Raw genomic sequence first — 19955 nt, 5'->3', positions numbered from 1 at the left:
AGGAAGCGTAAACACGGGAATTTTTAAGTTACACTTTCACGCGTTACTTTTTTTTGGGGGGGGGGGGTGGATGATGACCACTCAAGGTGGGGGTGTTGGATGATGACAGCCACTCAAGATGTTGACGTAGGATGATGACAGCCACTCAAGATGTTGACGTAGGATGATGACAGCCACTCAAGATGCTGACGTAGGATGATGACAGCCACTCAAGATGCTGACGTTGGATGATGACAGCCACTTAAGATGCTGACGTAGGATGATGACAGCCACTCAAGATGCTGACGTAGGATGATGACAGCCACTCAAGATGCTGACGTTGGATGATGACAGCCACTCAAGATGCTGACGTAGGATGATGACAGCCACTCAAGATGCTGACGTAGGATGATGACAGCCACTCAAGATGCTGACGTAGGATGATGACAGCCACTCAAGATGCTGACGTAGGATGATGACAGCCACTCAAGATGCTGACGTTGGATGATGACAGCCACTCAAGATGCTGACGTAGGATGATGACAGACACTCAAGATGCTGACGTTGGATGATGACAGCCACTCAAGATGCTGACGTAGGATGATGACAGCCACTCAAGATGCTGACGTTGGATGATGACAGCCACTTAAGATGCTGACGTAGGATGATGACAGCCACTCAAGATGCTGACGTTGGATGATGACAGCCACTCAAGATGCTGACGTAGGATGATGACAGCCACTCAAGATGCTGACGTTGGATGATGACAGCCACTCAAGATGCTGACGTAGGATGATGACAGCCACTCAAGATGCTGACGTAGGATGATGACAGCCACTCAAGATGCTGACGTAGGATGATGACAGCCACTCAAGATGCTGACGTAGGATGATGACAGCCACTCAAGATGCTGACGTAGGATGATGACAGCCACTCAAGATGCTGACGTTGGATGATGACAGCCACTCAAGATGCTGACGTAGGATGATGACAGCCACTCAAGATGCTGACGTTGGATGATGACAGCCACTCAAGATGCTGACGTAGGATGATGACAGCCACTCAAGATGCTGACGTTGGATGATGACAGCCACTCAAGATGCTGACGTAGGATGATGACAGCCACTCAAGATGCTGACGTAGGATGATGACAGCCACTCAAGATGCTGACGTAGGATGATGACAGCCACTCAAGATGCTGACGTTGGATGATGACAGCCACTCAAGATGTGGGTTGAGTGGCTGTCCAAACCACTCAACCCACATCGAAATCCTCACAACCTGGGTTGTGAGGTTTTTGAGGTTGAAAAAGAGCAGGAGGAGGACGAAGTTAAGGAGAAAAGGTGCTCTCTGGGACGTAGAAAAGATGAAAATACTAATTTGTTTATATAGAAAGTTATTCAAGAAGCAATAACTTGCTCTAATTATCAAGATGCATTTAATTAAGATGTTCTAATTATCAAGATGCATCTAATTAAGATGTTATAATTATCAAGATGCATGTAATCAAGATGTTCTAATTATCAGTAACCTCCTGTCTTCCGAAGCTTTGGGTGTAATTAGGAGGAAAGTCTGCGTTTTCAGGCTTCACATTTAAGCTTGTGTCATTATAACCTTCCGTCACAAAGCTGCACTTGTGATGGAATTTGCATTCTCTTTCACAATTCTGGCGGTTCCAAGTCGTGGACATATAATAAAAAAGGTGGTTATGTGGGCCTGCGGGCCGCTCCAAGCAACAGCCTAGTGGACCAAACTCTCACAAGTCAAGCCTGGCCTCGGGCCGGGCTTGGGGAGTAGAAGAACTCTCAGAACCCCATCAAGCAGGTATCAACCAGGTAAACCCCGCATCAGCTTATCACAATCACTTTGCCTATCGCTAATCCGGTTATTGTGAATGTCTCACTCACAAATTTCGGATCAGTCGGGCTGTGGTGGGTATGTGGGCCTGTGGGCTGCTCCAAGCAACAGCCTGGTGGACCAAACTCTCACAAGTCAAGCTTGGTCTCGGGCCGGGCTTGGGGAGTAGAAGAACTCCCAAAACCCCATCAACCAGGTATCACTGTCTCATTTTCCTTTCTACAGCCATCTTGTTGTAAACATTGCCATCATCCAATGGTCTCCCTTCACCTTTGATCTCCAGTCATTGTTAAAACCTTTGGAGTTTATTTGAACTTCATCTTCTACAATGTTGTGCATTCTTAAGTGGAAAATTATGTCGTCACAATGATTAATTAGAAACACTTAGAGAACAGGGAACACTTGAGGTCCACGACCTCTCTGTTCTCCACTTGTGGATATATTTCTTATATCTACAACAGATATTCCACATCTTTATGATACTGAATGGAACTATCAGGGGAAAGTGCCAAGCCATTACGACTATATAGCACTGGGAAGCGGTCAGGATAAGGATTGGGACAGGTGGAATGGTGTCCAACAATTGGACGGTCAGGGATTGAACGCCGACCTGCATGACGCGAGACGGTCACTCTACCGTCCAGCCCAAGTGGTTGGGCCATCTTGCACATCGGTGCAGACAGGAGGCCTGAAAGCTGAGTGGACAGCGCTCGGGCTTGTCATTGTCTTTAGGTTCCGGAATCGATCCCCGATGGAGGCAGAAAGAAATGGGCAGAGTTTCTTTCACTCTGATGCTCCTGTTCACCAAGCAGTAAATAGGTACCTGGGAGTTAGGTGCTACGGGCTGCTTCCTAGAGGGGGGGGGGTGTAACAAAAAGGAGGCCTGGTCGAGGACCGGGCCGAGGGGACACTAAGCCCCGAAATCATCTCAAAATAACCTCAAAATTGGTGGCTTAGCCCAACTAAGCCACTCTTGTACTTAAGTTTACCGATGTAATTGTTTATTTGTGATACTTGTGTTTACACTAATCGAAGTGTAGGCCGTACAACAACAATCTGTTTAACGTGAAAAGCAGTAATGAAATGAGCTAAAAAAATATCCAAAAGAATTTAACTAAAGTCGACGGTTGAACATGGTAGTTGGATCAGCTGTCTCAGTCGTCCGACCATTAAGGGTACAGAATGGACAGCAGAACGTTTCCGCCGGTGCGTGTTGGGGGGGTGGAGGAGGGGGAGGAGGGGTGGGGGTGGGGGAAGAGGGATAGAGGGGGGAGGGAAGGGATTGAACAGTTACGAGGACTTACTGTCGTAGCTTCCCCCTGGCAGGGAGGTGGAGGTGGTGTCCTCTGCTCTGCCACCTGACCTGGCGGCCACCTTCCTGGGACCCCTGAACACCTGTGGCAGGTGTTCCTGGCACCCTGGAACACCCCAGTGCACCCTGTGCACTGGGGGAAGGAAGGCCGGGGGTGGGGGAGTGAACACCCAGCCGGATGTGCGTGTGGCGACCCCGGGGGGAAAAACAGCGTCTCTAGCCAGTTGTAATGTGGTGTGGCGACGAGGGGGCGGCCAGTACGAGGGGGCGGCCAGTACGAGGGGGCGGCCAGTACGAGGGGGCGGCCAGTACGAGGGGGCGGCCAGTACGAGGGGGCGGGCCAGTACGAGGGGGCGGGCCAGTACGAGGGGGCGGCCAGTACGAGGGGGCGGCCAGTACGAGGGGGCGGCCAGTACGAGGGGGCGGGCCAGTACGAGGGGGCGGCCAGTACGAGGGGGCGGGCCAGTACGAGGGGGCGGGCCAGTACGAGGGGGCGGGCCAGTACGAGGGGGCGGGCCAGTACGAGGGGGCGGGCCAGTACAAGGGGGCGGAACAAGTTAACAACACAAGTTAACCATATAGAGTTACCGTATACAAGTTAGCCATTTTCACCAAAAATCCGTCCTGGGAAGAGCAAGTCAAACTTTAGCGAAACTAATGAGCTGGAGGATAAAAAGAAATGGCTGTAGGGGTGAGAGGGGGAGACTATGGTGAATGAGGCGACAGGGAGCTCGTAGACATGGAGAAGCAGAGTATTGTGTCTCATTTCTAAAGGTTGAGAAATAATATTAGACCTGTCATTGTCAGAATCAGTATATGAGCACCAGCTTGTATCGCGTGAATACACCTCCCCCCCTCACTCTCTCTCCTCTCTCTCTCACTCTCCCTCTCTCTCACTCTCCCTCTCTCTCACTCTCCCTCACACATTCTTTCATCCCCTCTCACTCTCCCTCACACATTCTTTCATCCCCGGGAGAGAATGATCTGAAAAGGGCGCCTCTTTCCTCCCCTCCCACACATCTCTAGGCACTTATTTCAGCAGCTTCCTGCGGAGGATTAAGACTTCATTAACGGTTGGTCTTGCTGCCGAACATGAGGACCGGTCAGTAAACCTCATAACCCCAGGAGGGCCTGCGGTTATGAGGACAGTGATCCCCCATAACCACTTTAAGGCATAGGTCTGTGTTTGTGCCTGTCAGTGAGGAGTTAAACTCTACAGACAGATTTCTCCAATGAGGGGAAAATCACTCCTCAAGGAAGTTTTAATTTTTGTGCTAAAGCAGGAAATGTTTTTCAAACTTTTAACTTGTTTGGCGGGGGTGGGGGGTCGGGGGGGGGGGTGTAGGGTGTAGGCGTTGAGTGTAAGGGGAAAGATGCGGATGTGTTGGGGTATTGTGGTTATCTTGAAGTTATCTTGAGATGATTTCGGGGCTTTTTTTTTTTTAGTGTCCCCGCGACCCGGTCCTCGACCAGGCCTCCACCCCCCAGGAAGCAGCCCGTGACAGCTGACTCAAACCCAGGTACCTATTTTACTGCTAGGTAACAGGGGCATAGGGTGAAAGAAATTCTGCCCATTGTTTCTCGCCGGCGCCCGGGATCGAACCTGGGACCACAGGATCACAAGCCCAGCGTGCTGTCCGCTCGGCCGACCGGCTCCGTGGTGCAATAGTCTTGAGAGCTTTTTGATCAGTAAACTATTAGAGACTCCATTTCCTATCTCCATTCCTACCACCATAACCGATTGACCTTTGACCTCGGAAATGCATTGACCTGTGTTGCCGTGTCACGGAGGAACATGCCGTTGCTCCACACACCCCTTTCTCTTACGGAATTAAGGGATTGAGGGAGGGAGGGAGGTATAAAAGTGAGTACCTTAGGTCTTGGCTTACGGGCTATTCATGCCCGTGCCACCTCTTGGCTGGCTTAATCTTCATCAATCATCAATCAACCGTCTTGGCTGACGGCTGGGTGTGTGTGTGTGAAAGGGGACTCGCTTCTTTATGTCGGTATGGCTTACTAGATCCTCCCTCCCTTTGGGGGGGACCTACCTTGAGGTGTTTCCGGGGCTTAGCGTCCCCGCGGCCCGGTCGTCGACCAGGCCTCCTGGTCGGACACTCAGTGAATGACAACTAAGTGACTTAATTGATAAACAATGAGAGTCCAGAAAGTGTTGTAGATTAAACCAGCCCAAGTGCCAGATAATGGCGATGACATTTTATTAAGGGACGTAACATTGACCGCAGAAGATGTGAAGACATAGTTGGATGCTCTAGGTGTTAATAGAGACAAAATGACTAGATAAAATGTCACCAAAGGTTCTAAAAGAGGCAGAACACATTTGCGGTCTTCGGTAGGGTAGAAGTATAGTAGTAGTAGACGTAGTAGAAGTCAAGAAAGTGAAGAGACTGTATCTTGATTGACTGAAATATCGTAGCATAAGAGGTTACTATATATATATATATATATATATATATATATATATATATATATATATATATATATATATATATATATATATATATATATATATATAGTATCGTATATATATATATATAATATACAGTATATATATAATATAGGCTTGAGGTGTTTACATTATGGCGACCAACATTACAAAGGAAACTCTACGATTTCAATGCCTCGGACGCTATAGATTAGTTGGGTTGCTTGGGTTAGTACGTTTCTGGTTAGGTTAGGGTAGGCATCTGGATTTGTTTATGGAGTGACGAATGGAGAGAGAACATCTCAAAACTTCCTTCTCCCCCTGTTCCTCCTCCCCCTGTTCCTCCTATCCTTCCCCTTTCTTCATCTCTCCTTCCTGTACTCTCTCATTATTCTTTCCCAAACCTTCTTTGTCCTCCTCCCATCTTCCTTTCTCTCCCGCTTCGCATTCTATCTCCTTCCCTTCCATCATCTTCCTTTTCCTTTCCACCCCTTTCACTCACCATCTCATACTCACCCCTACCTAGCCAACCCCCTTACATCTAACCTCAGCCAACCCCCTTACATCTAACCTCAGCCAACCCCCTTACATCTAACCTCAGCCAACCCCCTTACATCTAACCTCAGCCAACCCCTACGTGCCACCCCTCTCTCTGTGTCAACCTCTCCCAGCAAACCGTCCTAGGCAGCCCTTCCCAGCCATCCCTAACAGATAGCTCTCCCAGCCAATCCCAGGCCTCAGCACGACATGTAGTGAGGGTTCACAGGGTTAAATGGCAGCTAAATTTTATTTGTGTGTGTCACGTCAGTGTATCCGCTTTGGGAGGGGGGGGGAAGGGTGAGAGAGAGAGGGGGAGAGAGAGAGGGGGAGAGAGAGGGGGAGAGAGGGAGAGAGAGGGAGGGGAGAGGGAGGGGAGAGGGAGAGGAGAGGGAGAGGGAGAGGGAGAGGGAGAGGGGGGGAGAGGGAGAGGGAGGAGGAGGGGGGGCCAGGATGAAACGAAGGAACTGAAGGAAGCCATGAGAGACAAGAAGAGAGGAAAATGTGTAGGGTGAAGGAGTGAAGGAAGAGAGGGGGAGAGAAAGAAGGATGAAGGAACAAAGGGAGGGATACAAGAAGTTAAATTATGAATAAGATCTAAGATAAGATATAAGATAAGATTATTGCTGGGTCTTAAAGAGATTCTTGAATATTTTTATGAAAAAAAAATAACTAGGAGATGTATTTGAAAAGTAGAAGAGTAGAAACACAAGAGTGAACTAGCGGATCCAGGGTCCATTACAACGTGTAGTTAAGTTAAGCTTGTAGGGAGATGTTCCTCATTTGGATTGTTAATTGTGAGGCTAGAGAGCGGACCACTCACTGAAGTAATATATATCTTAGTTTGTGTGATCATAACCTGATGGATCCAAACAAATGGTTAATCACCCTTATTGTTAATAATAAAATTATGAATTCTTAATAATCTCTTCCCATTTTACTTCATGTAGATAAATTTCACGTTATACTGTACAGAGACAATGTAATGTCCATTAATTGAACTCTGGTAGCTATATTTTTATTCACGGGAGTCGAACGGAAACCATTTGTGGCCTCTCGAATCCTTTCGCAGTGTTGCTCACAAGCTAGCAAAGAGTTGCACGATAAACCACTGTACCTTCTGCAAAATTAAATCACAATTACGTGATAATTCGAATCCTCGTCACGGCCCTTGTGGTTTTGTACAATTACGTGGTATCTGTTGCGTGTGCCTGAGAAGTTTGGATATGGAGATTCAATCACATTGTTACAGCTTCAGTATTTTCACACTGTAGCTTCTGTCTGCGGCAACTGTGACATCAAGAGAGGATGAGAGATAGAGGCTGAGAGAGGGTGGTAAATGATGGAAGGAGAGACTGGGAGATAACTAGAGGGAAGACAACACCCACACACCAAAGGGGTTTCGTGTGTGTGTGTGTGTCCTCATTTCTTGGTGTGTAATTCCTTCACAGTTGAGTGTCAAGTGTCCTGGCTAATGTTTCCTTGGTTACTTTCCTCTTTTGTGTTTGAGTATATATGATCTCCGGTTGTTGTGTTTGGTTAACGGTAGTGGTTAATGGGGGCTCATTTGTCCCCCTGGCCTTGACCGTGTTATTTTGCGTATGTGAGGGAGATTGGTGCTGGTAGGCAGGTATGGAGGTAGGGGCTTACCTGGATAGGAAGCGAGGTAGGGCCTTACCTGGATAGGAAGCGAGGTAAGCAGGTAGGCTGATTTGCTATGTGTGTACAGTTGGCATCGTTGAAGGAGTAAGAGGCACCGGTGTACACGTCGAGGTCTTCAAGCGGGAGGTCCGACCCATCTCGCCCGCCACCTTGGTAAGAAAGGGACGATGATTTATCGTTCTCCTACATTCCCCTTTCTTTTTTTCTTTTCTTTTTTCCCCCCCGCTGTCAGTGAACTTTTATATATTTAATTTTTTATTGAATGATAAATTGCCAAATCTCATTTGAATATCAACAGTGGCCGCCCCCACGTGAAGGCTGCGGTGTGATATATGTAAAGGTTTGTCATGGGCGGATGTGCATGTGTAAGGTAATGAATGTTGGCACCGTAGCTCACCCGTCAACATCCGTCACTCCCTCCAGACATCTTTCACCCTCGGCCTCTCGGGCCATCATTAATTCCTGGGCCGCTTGTTGCTGAAACACGAATTAACATTCAGACTTATTACTGAATTTCCGTTGAGTTTGAAGCGACGTGCAGAGATGGGCGGATACGGGGTGTTGAGGATATAAGATAAGATTATTGCTGGAGCTTAAAGAGATTCTTGGCTATCTTTATGAAAAAAAAATAACTAGGAGATGTATTTGAAAAGTAGAAGAGTGGAAACACAAGAGTGAATTGCCCCTCAGTTGCTGAGTTGAGTGTCGCTGGCGTGTATGTTGTTGTTGTTGTTTTAAAATTTAGCTACTCAGAACGAAGTGTCCATGTAGCACGGGCTATGGTGAGCCCGTAGCTGGCGTGTAACTCTTGGTCACTTGTATACCTTTCACCCACCCGTCTTGGACCGCCGCCACCACCCGCTCCCCGCCCCAGGTGTGTCGCCAAGACCGCCCCACCCACTTCAGGGAACGCCCATCCACCCGCCCGCCACCACAGGATCATTTAACCCACCTTATTCTACCCTTTACCACCCACTCATACTTATTATCTGACCCCACCTTTGATCCTGACTAGGAGGCTTGGGGGTGGGGTTGGGTGACAGTGTGGGTGAATGCTTGGGGTAGGGTTGGGTGACAGTGTGGGTGAATGCTTGGGGTGGGGTTGGGTGACATTGTGGGTGAAGGCTTGGGTCGGGTGACAGGGTGACAGGACCGAGTGTGTGAAATTTCTTTGTAAATATTTCTCTGATTTCACTATATCACAGTCCTTTGATGTAGGACGTCACAACACTGATGCATGTATATTTCACAAGTATCGAACCCGTATCCCAGAACTGCTGAGGTAGTACGTGTGCTTTATAAAGTTTATGGAGACGCAGGTTGGATCCCATTGCATTACTTCAATATTTTGTCTTATAATACACGCGTTACTTGCATACATTTCACGCCTTCTGACGTATAAAATCATTCAACGTTTTAACTCATCCGCCCTATGAACACTTCCCTGCTGCAAAATTACATCACTTGCAAAATTTGTGTATAAAAAGTATCACTAATCAAAAACTATAGTTTCCAAAACAACAAAAGTGCGATTGTCACAGAAGATGATTTGTCAGTATTACGTAGCAATCTACAGGAAATGTATTTGTTCATTACAAGTGGCATTATTTGCCACGTGTAATGTACAAATACATTCCCTCCCCCCAAATTTCCCCACCGTGCTGACTAAATACCAAGGGCCAGATTCACTAAGCAGTTACGCAAGTACTTACGAACGTGTACATCTTTCCTCAAACTTTGACGACTTTGGTTACATTTATTAAACAGTTTACAAGCATGAAAACTTGCCAATCAACTGTTGTTATTGTTATGTACAGCCTCCTGGTGCTTCGGAGCTCATTAACTGTTTAATAATTGTAAACAAAGCCGCCAAAGATTGAGAAAAGATGTGCAGGTTCGTAAGTGCTTGCGTAACTGCTTCGTGAATCTGGCCTCAGGGTACTCGGGACCTGACCCAACCAGGCTGTTCGTGCTGACCCACTGCAACCACCTTCATGGGCAGACAAAAGCGTCATAATGTGTATACAGCTCTAGATATACATAATGTGTATACAGCTCTAATGTGTATACTCCATAAGTATAAGTATTACGTTTGACTACTACAAGTTCTTCGATTCTAACTGTAAAGTGTTGGCAAAAATATATATAGTACTAATAATAGTTTTTTGTGTTTGCTCTCTATACGGATGTAGGGAGATCCTGGCCAGGACACGTTCAGCAAACACTATAATGTCTCAGAGTATCGAGAATGGTAGCTTCCTGGTGTGCATTAATCCAGGTTCAGTGTGTGTGTGTCCCTGTCCCCTGTGTTCACAGGCGTTCCTAGGGCTCCTCCTGACACCTGAGGATACAGTTAGTGCCAGTACACACACAACCTGTGTTGCTTGTATAAGAATGTGTGTTTATATGTATTGATTGGACATGCACATTAGAAACAAGACATTTTTCCACAACATTAAGTGATGTTCACTAATGCCAGATGGTCAGTTGTTACCTGAACTGGATGAAAATGTTGTTTTCATCCAGTTCAGGTTATCATCCAGTTTTGAGTTATCGTAGTTTGGTGATAATTATACGAATAGAGTCGTTACCGTTTGTCAGATATGAACATATATGATCCCGGCAAATGTAAACTTCCTTTACACTTATATTATGAACATTAATCACTGACAGTGTTCTTTTCTTATTGGTGTGTTACTAAGACAACATAAAGGTCCAGAAAACGTCAGAAAATCCCACCAGCTGAGATCTCCGGGGGTTATATCTTGAGGTTATCTTGAGATGATTTCGGGACTTTTAGTGTCCCCGCGACCCGGTCCTCGACAAGGCCTCCACCCCCAGGAAGCAGCCCGTGACAGCTGACTAATATCCAGGTACCTATTTACTGCAAGGTAACAGGGGCATAGGGTGAAAGAAACTTTTCCCATTGTTTCTCACCGGCGCCCGGGATCGAACCCAGGACCACAGGATCACAAGTCCAGCGTGCTGTCCGCTCGACCGACCGGCTACTCCGAGGTGGGTAGCGCTCGTGCCAGTGGTAATTAGTTCAGCATGTCTGCACCTTGTTAGTGATGGAAGGTTTTGATAAGAATGGGAGATAATGTCGGATCCAGCGATAGTGAGTCCACGACCTCATAGAACCAGTGGCATTGGTCATGCAGTCCTCATACTCCACTACTGCCACCACCACCAGCACCACCGCCGGCTCTACCACCATCCCCCAGTACCAGGCAGCAGCAACAGCAGCAGCAACAGCAGCAGCAGCAGCAGCAGCATCAGCAGCAGCAGCAGCAGCAGCAGCATCAGCAGCATCAGCAGCAGCAGCAGCATCAACAGCAGCATTGATCGAAGCATGTTGTTGTTGTTAAAGATTTAGCTACTCAGGACCTAGTGTCCATGTAGCACGGGCTATGGTGAGCCAGTAAAGATCGAAGCAGCTGCCCAACACTGAAGTACAAGGCGACAGCCACCCGACTCCCCCACTGAGGTGGACGAAGAGAACCGGATGAGGGGCAAAACAGCAGACGCTTCTTGTCCGGTGGAGGACAGCAGACATGACCGGCCAGACGCCGGTTATCGCTGCATATGTGATCTTGCCTCGACCTTTTGGCCTCATAATAGCGGGCCTCCCAAGACCACATGCAATATGTATAGCACTTTTAGTACCATTTGAATAATATCCTCTGTACATATCCTGAATGCAGAATGGAAGGGGCCCACTGCCGGCTGGGTGGATCGTCCCAACAGTCACATGTTAATTCTAGTTCAAACGGGTGTTTGAATTAGAATTAACATGAATCTAGTTCAAAATATTCTAGATTCCGGTTATATATATAATGTGTGTTCAATACATGTAATATAAAAAATAACAATGAGTTACAAATGTAAATATTGGAAGAGGGATTTCCATAGGTAACAGTATAATCAAAATAGGATCTAGTTTGTAACCCTTGGCAGTTGGCACTTTGTTATGGAATGGTTATTTAGCATGCTAGCTCAACAGTGGGGGTACAGGAATGGGGGTGCATAGTGTTGAGTGGTGTACATAGTGTCTAGTGGTGTACATGGTGTCGTGTACATGGTGTCGAGTGGTGTACATGGTGTCGAGTGGTGTACATACCTTGACGAGTAGTTTAATATTTACAATTCTACCTGCGGTTTACTTATAGATTTCAAGAGTTTGTCTACTCTCCGTCTTGAGGCCCGGTTTCTCTAATGTTTACCTGGTCCATGAGTCTATTTGTGTTAGCAACCCGCAGGCCTTAATGTGCCTACAGTGACAGGTATAGTGTGTCCACTAAGCCACCGAGGTCTCCCCAACACCACCATCCCTAAAGAGGAACCCATATCTCGAAGATTTATCATTCATCGCATAAATTAACTCTTCCATAACTTCGCTCAAAAGTCGGCGCCACACACACCTGAAAATAAAGAAAGTGATGACTTGGTTCCGTTACGGAAAGTCTTATCGTGTCATTGCGTCGCATCAGAATAGCACTGTTATTTAATAGTAAACTTTTCAATATTACAGGGAGAACAAGCGATGAGTCACAATAACGTGGCTGAAGTAGTCTCAATCGATTTGAGAATGGTCCAGGACGGACCGAAACGTCGTCGTCCTTTCAACTTGTGTGTGTGGTCTGGTCAGCACAGGGAGAACAAGGTTAACGACCATGATGGTCGTTAACGGTCAGCACGGTGTGGCTCGTCCGGTGGCGGGAATTCTGACAGCCAGAGTCACCGGGCGAGACAATGAGTGCTGGTCGGGGTATGAGCAGACAGTAATCTACTCCCTTCCGTCACGTGTACGTGTACGTGTACGTGTACGTGTACGTGTACGTGTGACTAGCTGGACCCAACTGTTACAGTGTGCTCCACTCTCACCAAGGAAAAAGACGCGAGGACCTAGCGGCATGGTCCACGTCTTTGACGTTTTGAATGATGAAGATTAAGCCACCCAAAAGGTGGCACGGGCATGAATAGCCCGTAAGTGGTGGCCCTTTGGAGCCATTACCAGTATCAAGAGCTGATACTGGAGATCTGTGGAGGTGCGACTGCACCTTGCGTGACGGGAGATGTCTCCCCCGTGGACGTTTTGGAAGGTACTGTCTTTGATATTTGGAGGTCAGCGTTGAGGTATCGCGCTGGTCCTGATAGTGGAACTAATTCCGGAAAGTAGATGATCCTACTGAAAGTAGGATGAAAGTAGATGATTTCGGGGCTTTAGTGTCCCCGCGGCCCGGTCAACCCGGTCCTTGACCAGGCCTCCAACCCCAGGAAGCAGCCCGTGACAGCTGACTAACACCCAGGTACCTATTTTACTGCTAGGTAACAGGGGCACAGGGTGAAAGAAACTCTGCCCATTGTTTCTCGCCGGCGCCCGGGATCGAACCCGGGACCACAGGATCACAAGTCCAGCGTGCTGTCCGCTCGGCCGACCGGCTCCCGGTCATAGTATCTCGATATATATATATAACTGTACCTATCATGTACAGTGTCTTAACATATATACATATATTAAAATGTATATAATGTATTCACTTATATTTTCAGTGATATTCATTCATTCATTCTGCCATACATGCTGGTCTCTTAAGGAATTATACCAGTATACAGAATTGGGGTCAGTTCCTCATGATGCTTTCCACGTTTAAATTATTCTATATTTCTCTTTGGTGTTCTACAGGATACCATTTGAGGGCTTTTAAGCTACACATTTATAAAATATGTTTTATTGCATGGTTTCGGGCAGAGAAAGTTCTCTGTCTGTTCTCTCCTGGTCAGCACCTGTCTTCCTTATTAAGGCTACTCAGCCCAGTCGATACAGCTTCGGCCTCACACACGCGTGGGGTTCAAGGTTCGAGTCTCCGATAGCCCAGGTGAATGTCCGTCTGTCTTCCTTTCTTCCTTTGCAACCTGGAAGGCTTCCTAGCCAGGGACGGGTGATCATATCGGGTATCCTACATCATTACTCCCAGGTCTCTGAACTATATGTTTAACACTTCTCTAACCCTGTCCACGGAGGACAGAAGAAAATGTATATATACTGGTTAGCATTGTAAATGTGTGGCCACGTCTGTGGTAGAAAATAATAATAATAAAAAAAACTCCCAGGTCTGTTACGTTGTTATTTTTCTTTCTATAATATGATACTGAAAGTTGTCTTCATTCAACATTGCTGTTTTCTGTGGCACATTGACGAATCTTGTTTATATTACTTTGGAGTTTTAATGGGTTCTTTATAGTGTAAGTTCCTATAAACATCCTGATATCATCTGCAAAGCTTGATACTGTCCTACAGTTTGGGTCCTTCAAGTAAACTTTCGTATTTGATGACTTCCACGTTCACTTTAACAACTTTTTCTTTATCATCTCGTTAAACATGGAAGTTGAAAACTTGTTTACATAATTTCTTAGTGTACGGAAGATTGGAACAAGCAGGGATTGTGATGGCTGGAACTTTCAATAAATGGGTAGGTAAGTACTGGGGGTAAGTGATCACCACTTTTTTTTTTTTTTTTTTTTTTTTTTTTTTTTTTAACTTCACCGACATTCCCATCTCCACAAGTTGACCTCAATCGCAGTTTTATTAATTGCTTATCCTAGTCCATACACGGATCCGTGCGCTGTGTAATCAGCTTATCTTGCCATAATTTTGGGGCTCAACTTCTCCACGGCCCGGTCCTCGACCAATCCTCCTGGTTGCTGGACTGGTCAACCAGGACGCGGCTGCTCGCAGCCTGACGTGTGAATCACAGCCTGGTTGATCAGGTATATCCTTTGGAGGTGTTTATCGAGTCGTCTATTGATAGCTTACAAACACACACACACACACACAGTAGTTTCAAAGCGTTATATGACAAAGAGTGCTGGGAAGACGGGACACCGCGAGCGTAGCTCTCATCCTGTAACTACATTTAGGTAATTACACACCCACACACTTCCAGTTTATACTCGGGTCAGTATCCTGGCCTCAACCCTCCACTGACCTGGGTTACTCATAGTGGTCAAGGGCGCGTGAGTGACACGGGGCAAGGGAAGCGGTTGGGCTTGCGAAGAGGGGGGGGAAGCAGTGTCCGCCTACCGCACCATTCATCACTACACCTACACTCTCTAGCCGCCACCCCTGTGGCTCCATCTCGCACCACACCTTCCACACTTACCTCATACCACACCTCATGGATTTAGCACACACCTTAAACACCTCGCCTAGTGGAATAGTTTTTGTATGTCGGTTTCAGTGATATATTGAGGCAACGTTAGGCGAGCCTGGCCCTCACCTCGGACGCACATTGTGATGCCATCAGGGCCAAGTGCGGGGTCATCCGGGTTTTGGTCCCCCTAGGATGCGAGGCTCTCTCTCTGCTGGACACTGAACACAAGGCTCTTCTTGATAAATTTTATATAATGGAGGATATGTACCTTTCCCGGATGCTACATATCCTCTTCTTCGAAGAGCATATGTAGCATCCGAGGGAGATACAAATCCCCCCCCTCTCTCTCTCTCTCTCTCTCTCTCTCTCTCTCTCTCTCTCTCTCTCTCAAAGACTAGAAAAATAATTGAACTATAAACCAGGAGAGAGGTGCGGCCGCAGTATGGGTTCCTAATATATTTCAAAATAGCAAGGTTGTGGTGGACGGGCAGCGAGAGTTAATAATGGCCGTAAGTGACCGCTAGTCTGGGTTTACCAGTACAAAAAATGAGGTTAAGAGAGTAGTAAAGAAGACTCCATCATTCCAGAATACTTTGACCGCTCTCGTAAAAAAATGTGGTTGGGGGGTGACGACTCTGCTACTGAACTGTGGGGTAGGGGAGCCGGTTATCCTCTGTAGGGGAGCTGGTTATCCTCTGTAGGGGAGCTGGTTATCCTCTGTAGGGGAGCTGGTTATCTTATGTAGGGGAGCCGGTTATCCTCAGTAAGGGTGCGTATATACAGTCATCAGTGGGCAACCCATCCTCCTGTTTAGATACTAGTTTTTTTTTGTAACTATGTGCGCTATAGTACAAAGTTGGACGTACTAAGTAGAATTTGGTACTATTCACTTTATGGAGTCCGAAAATGCTGACGTTAAATAACAAACTTATATTCCTAGGCCTAGTATAGCACACATGTGTACTATATTAGGCCTGGGAAGGCCAGGTTAATTTAGTTTGTCTTTGCGACATAGAAAATCCTTTTTTCCTGTCAGAATCGGTCCCCCGGTCGGTCAGAATAGTACCGATTTCTACTTTCTAATTGCGTTGTACGTCGGTATATGTACTATGGTGTGATCGTCTCTATAGGAGGATGGGCTGAGGAGGGAGTGCAGGAAGTCTTCGGTGGAGGAGCATATAAGGTCATTAGTGGGTGATATATAAGATGTCCTCAGTGAGTTAATTCAGTGAGTGAATGAGTGAAAAATTCCTCGATAGTATGTATTCACCTAGTTGTGCCTGCGGGGGTTGAGCTCTGGCTCTTTGATCCCGCCTCTCAGTTATCAATCAACTGGTGTACAGATTCCTGAGCCTACTAGGCTCTTTATCATATCTACATTTGAAACTGTGTATGGAGTCAGCCTCCACCACATCACTGCCTAATGCATTCCACCTGTTAACTACTCTGACACTGACAGAGTTTGCGTATGTGATTTGCACACGGAATTTGTTAAGGACACTAAACGGTTGGAAATAAACTTAAACGAAGACTTAAAATCGCCTCAAGGTGCCTTAAGCTTTTATAATAGAAGATTGTCGATTGGCAGATGCAATTGAATGCCAACAAATACAGGGGACAAGGCCTATTGCCTACTGCCCCCCCCCACTTCTTCCCCCCCCCTCTTCTTCCCCCCCCCCCCTCTTCTTCCCCCCCCCTCTTCTTCCCCCCCCTCTTCTTCCCCCCTCTTCTTCCCCCCCCTCTTCTCCCCCCCCCCCCTCTTCTCCCCCCCCCTCTTCTCCCCCCCCCCTCTTCTTCCCCCCCCTCTTCTCCCCCCCCCTCTTCTTCCCCCCCCTCTTCTTCCCCTCCCGTCCCCACCGAGTGCTTCTCCTACATGAACAACCCAATGTTATGGAGGAGCTAATGCGTGGGGTGTATTAGAACAATATTACCCCACTTGACAAATATGGTGGGGCCGGTCCTCAGGTACTGGCGGCTCTTGTGGGTAATATCTGGGCCCACGGTGCTCGTTTCCGGGACAATTACACCTTTATGGATGCATTGCGACCCCTCGCTCCGGCCTATAAAAAATGGAGAGAGGCGGAAAATACTGTGGAGGTTAGTGGTGACCGGGTTCTGGTAATAAAGTGGCGGGTTTGGTGGCTGGAGGAAAGGTGGACATTTTTTGGAGGGGAGAGGTGGTTGACAGTTGATGATGGGGGATATGATTACCGTTCTCTCTCACCTTGACCGAGCCTTGACCGATCCTGGGGGGAGGGGGGGGGGGGGTTGTCTGGTGACCACCCGAGATGGGCTTCACTCTTCAAGCCAACGCCTGTATAGGAGAGGATGTAGTTTGAGTTTTACTCGCTGGTGGGTCCATGCGTATAGACGCTTTTTGACCCCTTTGTGGAAATACGGGCTCACTATAGCCCGTGCTACTTGGGACTTTTTGTTCCAGGTAGCGAATCTTTAACACCACCACCACCAACAACTTGTTAGCAGGCCTTCGGGCCGCTCCAAGCAACAGCCTAGTGGACCAAACTCTCACAAGTCAAGCCAGGCCTCGGGCCGGGCTTGGAGTAGAACTACTCCCAGAACCCCCATCAACCAGGTATCAACCAGGCTTAGAACTTCTACTTTCTATAGGTCATGTTAAGCTTTATCCTGCTAGTTCTCCCTGGAATACGACCCTCTAATCGGATTACAATCAGGCCCCCCAAGTCCCCAATTACTGCTGGGAAAACGGGTGAACACTATATCCTCCAAGGCCAAGGCTCGAACGTAGACCTAGAACATACCTGGAGAGAGTTTCGCGAGTAGTTCCACTCCCCAAGCCCGGCCCCGTAAGCGGCTTGCGGGCCGAGTGTGATAACATTACGCCACAGGTCCTGCTGGTTAGTGTACAAGGTACAGTGTACGTTTAATGTTGTGTTTACAGCAAGTGTACAGTATAGGTCATTTGTTAGATACTTCAAAACTTGAGTAACATTGTTAGCGTCACAGTTCAATGTACATTTATTTTGTTGAATTTATTAGAATTATTCATATTAGGATTGAACACCCCTAATGAAACAGGGATTTAGTTGCCTGTATCATTGTCATATTTTGTTCATTAGCTGCTGTAGTTTTGTGAAGCATTTGTGTTGAAGCTGAGTATTATTGTTGAGTTCTAGATACAGCGCAGATGTTGTAGTTATTGCACGTGTATGAGGTTGTGTGTATGGTGAGGTTGTGTATTATCTCATCACTATACGGAGTTTATAGTGGATGTATCGGATATGGTGTAGGCAAACGTGAAGGCGTAATGCAGTGTTAATAGTGACTACCAAGTTGTTGTGTAGAATAGTTATATGGTGAGTGCCATATACAGTGTAGGCTAGGGTGAGGGTGGTGAAAGTTTATAGGTTAATGTACCAAGTACAGTATAGGTGAGGATGTGGGGACAAAAATGACAATGAGTGTACCGAGTATAGTGTAGGCGGGGAGTGAAGGTGTGGTGTAGAGTTATGGTGACACCACAGGGAGGGGGTCGACTCCCTGCCCACAGGCTTCTCGCACTTGGCATGACTCGCCTTTATATACTCACTTGGGAACCTTTGTGTTCTCACTTGGGAACCTTTGTGTTCTCACTTGGGAACCTTTGTGTTCTCTGGTAGGTAGGAGTAGGGGCCCCTGACAGCTGAGTGGACAGCGCTTCGGTTTCGTAATCCTGGGGTTCCGGGTTCGATCCCCGGTGGAGGCGGAAACAAATGGGCAGAGTTTCTTTCATCCCTGATGCCCCCCTGTTCACCTAGCAGTAAATAGGTACCTGGGAGTTAAGACAGCTGCTACGGGCTGCTTCCTGGGGAGTGTGTAACAAAAAGGAGGCCTGGTCGAGGACCGGGCCTCGTGGACGCTACGCCCCGAAATCATCTCAAGATAACCTCAAGATACTCAAAACGGTTAGGCTGTCTGTCTTGTTAAACGTGTTGACTTTAGCTGCCTGTTTCCTAGAGCTCTGATTTCTTGGGCAAAACTATTTTCTCGTAGTAATTTTATAATTACTACGAGAATTATAATTACTAATTTTATAATTGCTATGGATTTAGACAGTAATTGTCTACGTAAAAAAGGCAGCCAATTTAGAAAGAGAACGCAGACGACACTACAAAAGAGGAAATGAAAAAGTAATATGATAAAGTTGACACATATTTCAAGAGAAGAAAAGTTTATCTAAACAGGAAAATTGATGAAATAGAGCAGCATGCAAAGCTCTCAATACCAGATTGAACAATTCCAGTGGCACACAAAACCATACAATAGAGACAAAACAATTTATTATTATTTTTATTTATTATTTCAATTTATTATTTATTTATTATTTATTCACAAATGCAAATTAAAAATAAAAACCTATTAGTATTGGACCTATACTTACAAATATAGGCCCAATACTATACGATACAATATAAGATATTGTATCGCTCCCTCATCATTCCCTCCAATGCGTTATGTGCGGTTTCCTCCGAGGCTATGGGTCCCCCTTCTTCCAGCCAGAGGTGGTACTCCCTTCCCTATTATTAAAAAAAAAAATATAAGATATTGTATATCTTGTCATTTTTCAGAGGATGACAAGAAAATTGTGAAATTTTGAAAGATTAGTACGAAGCTGTGATTAGCACCCCAATCCAGCCTGTCTTCTCGCTTAACACATCGCATTCTCATGCACAAATCTCCAACGCCAAAATATTTTATTATTATTAACATCTTTATTGACAAAATAAGACGTTTTAGTACGTCTTAGCGGCTCACAAAATGTACGCAATGTCCCGTTTTCTAATCGTGCGTAATCGGTTAGGTTAGGTTCGGGCAATTTAGTGCATTATATGTACTCGCCTAATTGTGCTTGCGGGGGTTGAGTTTTGTCTCTTTTGGTCCCGCCTCTCGACTGTCAATCAACTGGTGTACAGATTCCTGTACAGATACAGTTAACATGTGTAACGTCGGTGAACGCTCTAGGCTGGATAAACATGGATAAACATGGATAACA

This window comes from Procambarus clarkii, chromosome 6, assembly GCF_040958095.1.
Source record: "Procambarus clarkii isolate CNS0578487 chromosome 6, FALCON_Pclarkii_2.0, whole genome shotgun sequence".
NCBI lineage: Eukaryota > Metazoa > Arthropoda > Malacostraca > Decapoda > Cambaridae > Procambarus > Procambarus clarkii.
The sequence above is the reverse complement of the archived record's forward strand: the minus strand, read 5'-3'. Positions refer to the sequence as shown.